Raw genomic sequence first — 13,666 nt, 5'->3', positions numbered from 1 at the left:
TAATACAAAATGAGAAGAAAAAATAAGGTAACTACGCGATCACCACAAATCGATCAGTTCATAAAATGTAGCTTTTCACCATTACGTAACGATATGATACAATAAAATTTAAGTAATAATCTAAACAAGGTATTTAAAGTAACAACACAATAGGTAACAACCATCCAAACAAGAGAACCTTGACAGTTGATGTTAGGTAAGTTGAGGTTGCTTCCCTAAATCAGGGTTTGATAAGCAATTGTCTGATTTTTTCTTGAGAGTAAATCTTTAGTCTATTTGTTTGAAAAGTATGAATTCATCCAATTAATTCACGATACAAATGAATTACTTAATTTTCTTTACTTCATTTCATAATAAATGTTTAGTCCAACGAGATTCGCTGCGCATCCTTGGGTTGTACTTGGCGTTTGGGCTTGCTACGTCATGTCATTGGTGTTGAGGACATAGGTGACGAGGCTTGTGGCTAGAGGCAGGCTGTCTAATTTTGTATGGTGGACAATGTATGGTGGACAAGTGAAAAATGAAAATTTATTTTTAGTATAGTGGACAAGTAAAAGTGAAAATTTATTTTTAGTATAGTGGACAAGTAAAAGTGAACGGAGTGAGTATTATATACTAAGGTGGATCATACAAAGTAGTTACATTATCACTATCATTGATAAATGTTCATACTATTGTTTCCAAAGGAAGCCAAAATATTACATATAGAAAGTGAAAGTTGCTTAGTGGTTGTTTACTCATCCTTGTCTGCTTGGATCGTTTCTGCTACCAAATTTCGGCGGAGATAACAAAAAAGATGTGTGATCTATCATATTTTGTAGTCTGGGTCCTTTATTTGCCGAGCAGTCAGCCACTTTATGTGCGTACCACTGAATTCGCCAACCTTTTCAATAGGACCTGCATGATTTAATTAAATTTGCATACATGGGGAAAGATATTGAGTCAAGCTCAATTTCAATTGGGAGCTGCTGATTTGGATATGCTGTTGGAGTCCTTGTATGATGTCTATTAGTTCTGAGTATGTGTGAGTTAAGGAGTATACTCTCCTTGTAAATCCCATAACTCATTTCCCAGCCTCATTTCTAATGATTCCGCAAATTCCTCCAGCATTATCCTTGCTTATGTAAAGATAAAAAATTAGATTATTGTAAAGGCAAATAACTAAATTACAAGTCAAGAGTTTAAAAGATTAATTTTTGTTTAACATTTTATATAAAAGAAAATATATATATTTATATGTGTATTTTCCGGTGATTTTTTTCTTAAAATCAAAATCAAACCAAACTTCATTAATTTCTTAATTGAAAACCAAGCCAAATTAAAAAAATCCATTTAATTTATTTTTCGGTTGGCTCGATTATTTGATTTCTTGTGAACAACGCTACATATTGGCCATTCTAGTTGGGACAAAGGGTAATATTTGCCCCTCTAATATTTAAAAAGGTTTAATATTACCCTCCGTTATACTATCAATCTATATTATCCCTAACCCCTAACATTATATTATGAATTCATAGATACCCCTAATGTCATAAAAGCGGCTCAAATATGACCTTCCTCGGTTAATCTCGTCCATTTAGCCACATAGCATGCCAACTCATGCCAACCCTTCTTCGTCATCCACCACCTTTCAAAGTCACCAACTCCTTCACCACCATCTCAATTTTTATGACAAAATTCGGCTTAAAGATGTTTCACACAATCAAGATAATGTAATTACTCATAATAAGTTACCTATTTCATGTTGCGGATTATGAACCTACTTAATATAGACGGTTTATATAGTTGACTTTCAAATACTAATAGTATGGAAATTTCACAAAATTAAAATTACCTATTTAAACTCGTTACAAGTCATGTTTCCTCGTCACTACTCATAAATTTCCATACACTTCCATTAGCTTATCACTACATTACAAAAAGGAGAAAGTACTTTAATCATTTGAAGAAATCAACACCAAATTTCCTTTGAAAGATTCTATAACAACCATTACCATGTCAGTTACTATTAAAATAAAAATTGACCTCCTCATTGTAAAAATACGAAAACATAGTAAAATATTAAAAATGAAAAAGAGTTTCTAACCACTAACGAGGCTTCTTCTCCCCTCTTACTACCAGTGTCACACAATTTCATGAAAATCTAGTAGATACGAAGGTATTTAGGTTAGCGAAAATTTAAAAATAAAGAAATTTTTTAATTGTGGCCTAAATAAATATATAGATATTTGTCTGGCTATAAATTATTTCATTAAGCGTAAAATGATATTTTAAATTAAATTGTTACTAAATTTAGAAAAGTTTCATTCTTTTTTAGACTGACTAAAATGGAAAAAGTCACACAAATTGGATAGAGGAAGTACATATATGGACTAGCTCTATGAATAGCTTTTGTATTCCAGAAAAATATTTTTCAATTTTCTCATGTTTGGTTGGTCCAAATATTTTCTCTAGAAAAAACGAGTTCCTTACAAATGAGAAAAATGACTTCCCTACCGAAAGCAAGGTAAACAGTTTCTATAAGTGACATTTCAAGTTATTGTCCCCCCTTCCCCACCCACACAACGCTTTCGATCCCTCGCCCTTAACCATCTTCCCCCCCCCCCACCCCCACCCCCAACTAAAAAAGGTCAATAACGTTATAGTGGAAATGTTGCCAAAGAGGAATTTTTAATGCGAAAAGGCTAAGATTTGCCCTTGTATCTTTACGCCAAATAAAGCTATATTTCTTTTCGTTATACTTTTTCAACATATTTTGTTCTCGTACAAAAAAAAAAAAAAAAAAAAAAAAAAGGTCATACTTATCCCTACTCCATTAAATTTTCATGTCCACCTTAATTTTCCTATGTGGCGCCTACAGACTTTTCATTTTAATTAAATCTATTCACTCATTTAAATTCTTTTTAACCTATCCGACCCGACCCACCGACCCACTTAAAAATTAAAACCCGAACCATTTTCTTTTCTTTTCATCTTTTCCTCTTCTTTTCACTTTTCAATACCCAATCGAAGCTTGTTCTTGCAGTTTATTTACTCAAATACTTATTCTAATTCACTTTTGTTGGCATGGCAGCTAATTGGATTAGTGCATTCTGTAAATGCTATATTTCTTCTTCTTAATTCAGTCCTGAGCAATCTTGTAAGTGCAACAGTTTCTCCCATCCCGTTTTCCGAGTCCCTTACAATGCTTGCTATAAGTAGTCAAATCCTGTAAGTCTAAAAGGAGACTTGTTGTTTTGTGTTTCAGTAATTTACTTGATTTGGTCTCACATCTTTTATCCTACTAGTTTCTCGCCACGTGCATTGCACGTGTATGTCGCGTCATGTAGTATATTTTGTAAAATAATACTATAAATAATTAAACTACAAAAACGAACGGTTACATAGCATTAGAATCCGAAATGCTCCATTACAATTTCCTTTTTTGGGTTTCCTTCATGCTAAAACAATTCCTGTAACAAATATCATATTACTACTATATATAGATCTTTGCTTCTCAACCTCGGCCCACCGTCCATATATATAGGTGATAGATCTTTGTATTATTCGCATACATTTACCAAAAAAGTTGTGGACGGAAAATAATCCTTGTCAAGCTTGTTATTAAGATTATCGAATATATGTTTAAATATTTTGTTTTGTCCACTCCACATGGACAGATTTCATGATTGTAAATTTGTATTTAAGATCCTTGCACAATCTATTACCGTAGTGCCTTACTTTCTCGGGCCACTTTCTTAAGAATTTCCAACATCTAATATAACACTCTTTTTTTTTTAGTCACTCCAAAAAAAAAAAAAATTGATACCTTTCTATATTTAGCAACAACTTATGCAAAATTTCATTTTTACCCTAATGAAATGATTTCCTACAAAAAATTGTTTGGCTTGTTTTAGACCACAAAATTCAAAAAAGTCTTCCCTTTAAATTATTTTGACAAATGTCTTCTCTTTTTCTTTGACGTTATAATAACAAGGATAACTATATTGCAATTCCAAACAAGTTGAAGTTTTATCTATTTGACTTTTGACATTAAAAGCATTAATTCACTCTCCAATTTATATTATTTAAACACAATTTCATATGATATTGGATATATCCAGTGTATTTTCACAAGTGAGGTTTGGAGAGGATAGAGTGTACACAGATCTTACCCCTATCTTGGGAGGTACTAATACACCATATTAATAGTAACCAATTCTATGGTTAGCCTGTTTCATCTCTCGCTATTCCTTTTATTTTGTTTTTTTGGTATGTCTATGTCGTAACTTTTAATATTTCAAGTTCCATAAAACACTATTAATGACGATTAATAGTATGCACGAACCACCATCATATTATGAATATATTCTTAGGTAAACATAAAATAAGCGCATATTTATGCAGGTAAGCATAATATATGTAATTTTGATATTTTAATTGTATTTCTGTTAGGTCCACATTTGTTAGCTTACTTTCCACAGTGGAAGCTTGTTATATTTTGCATACGGTAAGTGTTGATAATATACAAAATCTTCTTTTAGATCCACATATCATAAAAGTGAAGTAAAAATCCTATAATTAAATCAAACCTTGAGTATTGAACACCGCAGTTAATTAGCTGAAAGCTTCTACTGCTCATATTCACTCTCTCTGTTCATTTTTATTTGTCCACTATGGATTTTGCACACTCCTTAAGCAATAATAAATGAAGTGCATACTTTACCATGTTATCCATATTAATTGGTGTATAGTTGTATGGATTTGGAATGAGTAGTTACTGGTAAGGGCAAAACGGGAAAAACAAATTATTTTTCACTTGATATGCAAAAGCTGACAAGTAAAAGTGAAAATCTATTTTTCAAAATAGTGACATGAAAAAGTAAACGCAGAGGAATAACTCCATATATTAATAGTAATCAATGATATTGTTAATCGCTTCTATATTAATCACGCCATTCCTTTTGTTCCTTGTTTCTTGTATCATGTGCATGTTAAGTTTTAGAGATTATTTCAGAAACCACCTTTCAGATTTGCTTTTATAACACTAACCTCCCTCATGGTTTGAAATATTACACTTCATTATTTTGATTTTCTTGTAACAATACATGATTTAAATGACAAAATTTTATAATATTCATATATTGTCCTTTTGTAGTGCAATTATTAATACTACACTTTCAACACAAATACCTCTCAAATATTCTCTCTATTACGTAGTGTCAAAATATTGAAAATTGTCCCAATAACAAGAAAAAATGGAAATAAATCCTCTTCTTTACTTGGATTATATTCTAAAGCAAACAAAGTGATAATAACAATGGCTTTAATAGGTTCGAAAGTATTTTTGTATGTAATAAATAGTATTAAACTAACCTCAGTTAATCACTGAAACTATCTTTGGCCTTCAACGTTGATGATTGGTCAGGGATTTTGTAGTACCAAAGTGTGCAGTTCCAATATCCCTTCAAACAAACAGGTAATTTTATGTAATTTTCTTATTTGAAAAAATGAACTGTTAGTTAGAAATTAAAGTACCAAAGTCTTCTCGATTAGTAATCAAGTGATTAATCTCACATAATATAACAACGTTACTGTATCATACCAATAAGTGGGCATAGTGTGAAAGAAAATCTCAATGGATGCGTCAATACAATGACAAAATTTAATTAGAACAGTCATGTCCATTCTTGTTGAGAATAAAGCGGCATCAGTTTTTTTATTTTTGTTTTTAATGAGTAGGGAATGTAACTTATTTAAAAGGGTATTTTAATAATTTAACTTTTAAGTTTTGGAGTTCATGTTTTAATATAATATTGATTGATATTGATGGAGCTGTTCTTATGTTGTTTTCCAGTGGAGTCTAAACGCGTGCTGCTTTTCTTGGTAAATAGATATGTACCCATCATGCACTCGTTTCATATGTAAATGACATATATATTGTCTATGCTTGTGGGTGGGTATTTAAAAGAGAAAAGAAGAGGAAGATGATGATGATGATGGAAAGAAAAGAAAATAGTTGGGTTTTAATTTTTTGGTGAGTCGGTGGATTCGGTCAACTAGCGGACGGTTAAAAATAGTTTAAATGGGTGAGTAGATTTAATTGAAAAGAAACACGAAAGGCGTCACATAGGAAAATTAAGGTGGGACATGGGGATTTGAAAGGAGTAGGGTTAAAAATGGCTTTTTTTGTACGAAGGCAATGTGACTAAAAGGATGATAACGAAATATATTGAAAAAGTATAATATAATGACAAATAACACTTTACTTGACGGTGAGAGTACGAGGGACAAATCGACCGCTTTCCTATTTTTTAAAAGCATATTAGACTACTCTCGTGGTGTAATACAATATGGTTGAATTAATTAAAAGAAAACGATTCAATTGTTATAATCAGAACAAATCCGTATGCGTTATGAAATAATGAAACTACTATGGATGTCCATAAATCCTAAGAAATGACTCACATTACTATACTCATTCTTCTTCATGATGTATAGTTAACCCTCTACTATTTCTCACCATTATGATTTTAACTTTCACACCCAGTGACGGACCCAGAATTTTGTTCAAGCGGGTTCAAGTTACAATGAACCACGATAGTTGTCGATAATAATAATTATCATATTTTTTCTATTCCCATAATACCCCTGAAAAGTTGTTTGGAGGTGGTATTTTATAATTATAAAATAAATGAAGAAGTAATTTAAAAAAAGGAATATCGTTTTGAGGTGTTCAATTTAAAAATGAATAAATAATTAGACAAAACATATATTAAGTTTTTAAAAGATTGAAATTTTCCACATATCTTCAATTAAAATGTTAAGTATTACTCCTATAAATAACAATAAAAATGTAGCAATTTTGGAAAACTACAAATAAAATAAAATAAAAATATAGTAAAATAATAAATAAATAATTAAATAAAAGCACACTAACCTAACCTTCGTGTATACCGTGGAAGAAGAAAAAAATACACAACTTTGTAGATTATTAAAGAATTTAAACCAAGTACAATAACAAGTAGTACTATTTAAGAGATATAAATATATAATCTCAATTATTATTTACAATTTCAATATAATTCTCAAATAATAAACTTGAAAGGAAAACTGAACTAAAAGTATTACTCTCGCTACTCCCACGGACTACGTGTCTAGGACTATAATGGTCAACATGTATAAATGAACCCGCTCGCCAACTCGTGACATTTAAAAACTAAAAAGTTCAGAGATTTTGACTATACCGAGGCTCGATCTAAGCCCATTCGTTATAAATGAACCCGCTAACCAACTGAGCTACGCTTTTTCAATGTTGCAAGAGGGTTCATTTCATTTATATATACAATTTCCAATGAATTAATACATGTAAAAAGCCAAAACATTTGGCGAAGTGGGTTCAGTTGAATCCCCTTGACCCAATGTAGGTCCGCCCCTGATCACAGGCAAGACACATTTCTTCTTTACTTTTACCTGTAATAATTTTTTATAAGGGCTGACAAAATATTTTTGACATACACCTACGTACGTGCTCAATGACATATCTGCGGCTACGATAATATTCATTTTGGTCATAAAAACCTTTACATGCAAGGTTATTAATTGCACTTTGCCATTTGGTAGTTCGCTGATAAGACGTGCTACGATATTTGTGATGTACTAAAAGTACGCGATCAATGACTAATTATGCCAAAATAAATTTCTCTATTTCTCTCAAACCTTCCGTAAATGTGGATTGTAGTATTTATCCAATCATACATGAGCAAGTCACTATTCATAATTTTTATCACATCTTGACACATTCACTATATATCAAGAATGGGTGAGCATTAACGATGCTTACCATAAGTCACATTATCTTCAAGGAATGGACTATAAAATCATTTTACGTGGTTCATAAATTTTCATTATAGGCTCGTTGTAAATGCTTTGACATTTATCATATTTTTATGTCCTACCTCAACATCACTTTGAAAAAGGTCAGCTTACATCCACTTTGTTACTTTCTTTTAGAAAATAGCCAAATGAGCCCCTAACGTTTGCTTCCAAATACGTGAATCTCGAATACTTGCCTTGCGGGGGTCCTATTACCCCCCTGGACTAATTTAAAATAGAATATGTATCCCCTTAAAAAGTCACACCCACATATGTGTTTGGTGGTGAAGCGCACGCGCTTGACACCTGGAAATTTCAATTAACTTTTTTTTTTTTTTGGATCTATTATTTTGTTTTTTAATTTCTTTTTCTTTTTCTTTCCTTCATCTTCCTCAATTAAAAATCTCTTTCTTCTCCGACACCAACCAAAGCCATGGGTGAGAACCTTTCCTCCGTTACACACACACGTTCAATATCATCTTCAATCATACGGTTTTCCCGAATTCAACTTTGTGTTCATACAACTCCTATTTGGGTTCAAGAAATTTTTCAATTTTCAAGCCAAGCTTTGAAGCTTTCTTTAATGGCTTCCCATGGTGATTTAACCTCAATGGCTTTCCATGGTGATTTAGTGGCTTTCCACCAATTTTGACTTCCAGGAGTTCTCCAAGTTACAAACAATAACAAAAGTGGAGATTTTTTATTTCAAAATTCAAACAGAGAAACTTTTTTTTTTGGATTTTCAGATTTTTTGGATTTTTTTTTTTTAATTTGATTTGGGAAATGCGGAAAGAAAAATCTCCAATCAAGGGGAAAAGCTTGAGTCTTGGAAATTCTTTCCATACTCATTTATAAAATTTGGATTCTTTTTTACTGAACACTTTGGTAGAAGGAATTGTTGAGGGTTCGTGAAGATGGGGGCTGGTGGTGCCGTTGTGGTGGTAAGGGGTGTTATACTTCTGCCGAGTTGGGGTCCTTTGTTGGTCGGGAAAAAAAATAAGATGAGAGAGGCTCTCGCCGCAGTTGTTTGGGGGTGAAGCTCACGCCTGAGAGCCGTGAGTTCGCGGTGGTGATGGAGAAAAGGAGGAGAGAGAGAGAAGAGGAGGAGAAAAGGGGGTAGCGGTGGTGAGTTTGGATGGTTTGTCGAGTCTCGCGGTGGAGGGTCGGCATACCGGCGGCTATGAAAATTTGGAGAGGAGAATGTTTTAGTGAACAAGAAAATAAAAAAGAAAGGAAAAGATTTAAAAAATTCAAAAAAGTTAATATTAAATAAAATATACTTATAACAATAAAAATTTAATAGTTTATTTTTGCCTCTCACTCTCTTTAGAGAGTGAGATACACTTTCTTTGCCACCTCAAAGATTACGGAGCAATACATTCTATTTTAAATTAGTCCGGGGGGTAATAGATCCCGCAGCAAGGTTGAGTGTTCGGTTAGATTTCGCCAAACGTTAGGGGCTCATTTGACTATTTTCTCTATTACTTTTTTTTGATGGAAAATTAAAACTCACTAAATTAGGTCGTACGACAATCGCATCCCCAGTGTCCTTTGATACTATATTAATGCTAAAAGTTACCTTTACGTTTTGAAGGACCATTTTAAGAACCCATAATGTTCTTCCTTTTATAATAACCGCGATTACAACTTTTATTATTTTGTTCCTCCACGCCAACGTTCATACATTCACCACTTATCTTCTTTCAGACTTATTATGTACTTCGCTAACACATTCACATCGGACAATGGAGCGGATCTAGTGGACGAGTTGTTATGACTTTTCATAAAAACACTTATTTTGCTTTATTATAACATCAATATAGTGCATTGAAATTTAAACTTAACGCCTTACCGATATAGGTCATGCAATGAGACTTGTACCCAACATCTTATCATGATGGTGCACTTGGACTCTAATCCGATGTCTTACTCTCAGTTAATGGCATAGTAAGTCAAAATGTACCAGAATTCGCCCTCAAGTTTGAAATATATATAAGTGAATTAAGTTTCAACAAGACATTATCATTCTCATGTGATCGAACATATTTTGTAAACTCTATTTGAGTTCAAGTGTAAATCTATCATTCTTATAATCTTTCAATGATGAAGTGTCCAATGAAAAACAATAACTACGAATTCAAACTTTCACAATTTAAATTTGACAAATAATAACTAGTACTAAATGATGATGGTATCAGCAAATATTACAGAACATTACTATATGACAGTATTTATTAGGGAGAAAATGGTCAAATGAGCCCCTAATGTTTGACCTAAATCTCAACTACACATCTTACCTATCTTTGTGAGAGTCCTATTACCCTCTAGGCATTTTAAAAGTGGAATATACTCATCCTTAAAAAGCCACATCCGCATATGTGTTGGCTAGTGAAGTGCACGCGCCTGACACGTGTAACTTTCAATTAATACTTTTTTATTTTTATTTTTTCTTATTCTTTCTTTTTTTTGATTTATTATTCTATTTTTGCTAATGCCCCTGTTTTCTTTTTCTTTTTTATACTTTCCCTTTATCTTTTTTCATCTTTATCAACGAAAATGGTGCTGGGTAGTTGTTGTTCGTTCTCCTCCTTTTGTTTTTTTTCTTTTCCGGCAGTGAAATCTTTTTTCGATCTGAAATTTTCCATGGCCGGAGGAGCTTTTCCGGCTTCCCTTTTTCTTGTTCTGTTCCGATGAAGGGCTGCCATGAACTTGGGATCAAGGGTACGTACCCTGTGCCTTGAGACCAGCCGGAGCTACAGTACCCCTTTGGATATTCTTTCAATTTCGCCTAACATCAGTGTGTTTTATGGTATTTGAGTTGATTTTGAATTTTTTTTCCTATCTTTTTATTGGATCTTGTGAATGAGCATGACTCGTTGAAGGAGTGGGGATTGCCGGCGAAAATTCAGTCACTAAACTCATCTTCGCTAAAGGTGAGGTTGAAGAAAACAAAGGAAAAAAGAAAAAGAAAAGACCAAAAACAAAAGAAAAACATGAAAGAATTTAAAAAATCAGAAAATTAATATTAAATAAAAATACTTAACTTTAATCTAGTTTTGTCTCTCTAGTGAAGTCCACTATTTTTGCCACCTCAACATTTAGGGAGCAATATATTTCACTTTTAAAAAATCTCATAGAGGATAATAGGACTCTGGAAAGATAAGGAGTGTGGTTGAGATTTCGGTGGGTGTGGTTGAGATTTGGGCGGTCGAACGTTGGCCGTTGGGGGCTCATTTGACCATTTTCTCATTTATTAGGATAGAGGTGCTACCACTTTCAGATGTCATCTCTTCCCATTTTCTGTAATTGAAACAATACTATATTAAAGCATATAGTAATATATCCTACCTACCACATGTAAAAACTTATAGAACAGTATTTGTTAGAAATAAGGGATCTCATCATCTCAATGACATATTTATGATCAGATATATATCTAAATTCACACTTAACCAATGCTTATTGACTATTAAAAATCATATTATATACAGGTTTCTATCCTATTCCTGGCGAGTTATATATATATTAGAAAAAAAAGACTAGCAAATAAAAAATGTGAGAAAGGATGTTGCCATGTCGGGAATGGAAAGACTTGTCCTTAATCTTATTAATAATACTCTACGATCATCAACCAGTTATTAATCTTACTAGCAACATTTGTTTGATTTTGTTTGACACGTTTTTGTTTGGTTTACAGTTTCTAAATTGAAGAATTCAGACATCAACCAAATAGTAAAGAAGGAATTACTAGTGAGCAGTGGCGGAGCCAGGATTCATCTTGAGGGTGTCCAAAAATGTAGAAATGTCGTGACTTAGGTTTGAACCCATGATCTTAAAGTCTTTGTGCAACCCCAACCACACATATTATCTTAAGCCTTCACTTGTGTTAAGGGGTGTCAACAGTAGTATACCATAAAATCAAAATTTCACCTATATATACAATATTTTTCCATGAAGGGGTGTCACTTGACACCCCTCAAGCCAAGGTGGCTCCGCCCATGCCTGTGATGATTTTGACCATGACCATGGAGGAGACATTCACCATATGTGGATGGTATCATAAAATATTTGGTAATACAAAGTTAATTGAGAGCTCACGAAGAGCTAATTTGTTACTATCGAGGAGGAATGAAATTGTACAATATTGGTGTCGTAGTAAGTCTTGAAAAAAGAATTATTAAGTGTGAAAGGCATTGGCCAATAATGAATTATATTGAGACTATCATATTACGCGTTCAAAGCGGATTATAAATATTTATGTGAAAGGTTATGCGCCTTTTCTTCCTATTTGAACTACACAAATATAAACATGATGATGGAATCACATGCTAGAAGTTTATTAAAAAGAGATATCAGTTAGCATGGCAGGTTGGCCATCCCGGTTTAAATGTGATACGAAAATAATTGAAAATTCATGTAGTTATATTTGAAGAAATAGAAAATTCTTCACGAATTCTCGTGTGTTACTTGTTCTCATGACAAATTATTATATTGTACCAGCTAAGTTGGGATTGTATCCCCTGATTTTTTAAACATATAAAAGGTGATATATATATATATATATATATATATATATATATATATATATATATATATATATATATATATATATATATTGGCCCAGTCACCAAGAGCTTCCAACTTTATATTGTGCATTTTCTGTTGGAAGAATTTATCCAAACATGCTAGACTACAGGGGCGGATGCAGGTGTTGTCGAGTGTTCACCCGAACAATTTCAAAAAAAATTCACAGTGTATATATAGGGTAAATTTTGTTTTTATGTGCATATATTAACTTTTGAACACCCTAGCAAAAAATTATAGTGTATATTTAGCTTCTTCTTTTTTCCGAACACCTTTTGAATAAAAATCACGATCCGCCCTTAGGATTGGGAGTTTTAGCTATTTATCATCCATCTTCTGAAGTGATTCCAAGGCTATTATGGGCCCACTCTACCATTGAGCTAAAGTCCCTCATGCGAGCCTGAGTCACGATAAATAGAATTCATACTATGATCATCCAGATACTAATTATAAAGAATTTGATCAAAACAATGAACAAACATTACAATTAAGGAACTTATTTTCTTCACCAGGACACTGGTTGAGCATGATTCCAATAACTGGTTCCAGAAAGAGACGGGATTATTGTGGAAGGAGATACAAACAAGCAAGGATAGAAATCACTGTTACCCCAGCAATCTCATAGTCATGATATTTTCAAAGAAATTTAGAAAATGTATACTTACAAAGTCAAAATCAAGCTTTTTGCAGGTGTCGGCAGTGACACTAGCTTCTCATGAAGCAAAATTACTGATGCAACTACAAGAAGTCCAACCACAAAAGGGTAAAAATTGTTTGTTAGAGAAAATGATAGAAATGTTATGAAATATTAGACTAATATGGTGGATGTCCAACTCCTAAAGAATTAACTCCCACTACTCTTCTCCATGATGTATAGTTAATCCTCCACTCTTTCACTATTATGTGGTTATTACTCCCACATCTCTCATGATCTCCCCATAACTATCCCATGATGTCAATTGGTAAATGTCATCTTTAAGACATCCTTTGTAACTCTACCTCTATATAATAGTATAAATAGAGGTATATAATGTGATATGATGGCACACTTGAAAACACTTGTACACACTTGATACTTGGAGGAAATAAGAAATACTCTCCTCTCTTGTTTCTCTTTATCTCTCTAATTTTGGAGGAAATAAGAAATACTCTCTCTCTTGTTTCTCTTTATCTCTCTAATTATGTTGCTTTCATCCTTTAATATTGTTACTTTTTTTAGTTTGATTTT

The sequence above is a fragment of the Lycium ferocissimum genome, chromosome 2, assembly GCF_029784015.1.
Source record: "Lycium ferocissimum isolate CSIRO_LF1 chromosome 2, AGI_CSIRO_Lferr_CH_V1, whole genome shotgun sequence".
Taxonomy (NCBI): Eukaryota; Viridiplantae; Streptophyta; class Magnoliopsida; order Solanales; family Solanaceae; genus Lycium; species Lycium ferocissimum.
The sequence above is the reverse complement of the archived record's forward strand: the minus strand, read 5'-3'. Positions refer to the sequence as shown.